We start from the raw sequence: 530 nt of genomic DNA on the forward strand, positions 1-530 counted from the left end.
GTTTAGCGCCTGGTGCATCAATGATGATACAGTGTCTACAAACTTTCCCTGTACAACAATGGAGATATCATCCGCATATCCCAGTGCGTAGAAACCTTTCTCTTTTGCCATTTAGTAATTGTTGATAGTGCTTATCTAACAGAAAAGGTTTTTTATCGAATTTGTCACACAGAACTTGCCACGCTTTTTTGTGTCGGTTTATCAAAACTTTCGAGACCTTCTAAAACTTCCAAAGCATACCCACTCAAACACGCTTTCAAAAATTGTCATTTCTGTGATTCGGACAGGTATTGATTGTTATCAATGATCGATGTAAAATTGAACTTAAAATTAATCCAATGCTTAAATGTCATCCTGACTGCATGAAGACTGAATTTTCGATGAAATCTTATCAAATTGATCCAAAAGTGTAGAACAATTTTTCAATCGCAGTCAACATCCTCCAAAGTGGGTTTTATCTCCGATGTACATACAATCGATACGCTTAGAAGAAACTTTTCTAAAAGCTTAAGCTTATTTTGAATTGAAAA

Source organism: Dendroctonus ponderosae, unplaced genomic scaffold (assembly GCF_020466585.1).
Source record: "Dendroctonus ponderosae isolate FM_Combo_2020 unplaced genomic scaffold, Dpon_F_20191213v2 Dpon_F_20191213_5, whole genome shotgun sequence".
In the NCBI taxonomy this organism is placed as follows: domain Eukaryota; kingdom Metazoa; phylum Arthropoda; class Insecta; order Coleoptera; family Curculionidae; genus Dendroctonus; species Dendroctonus ponderosae.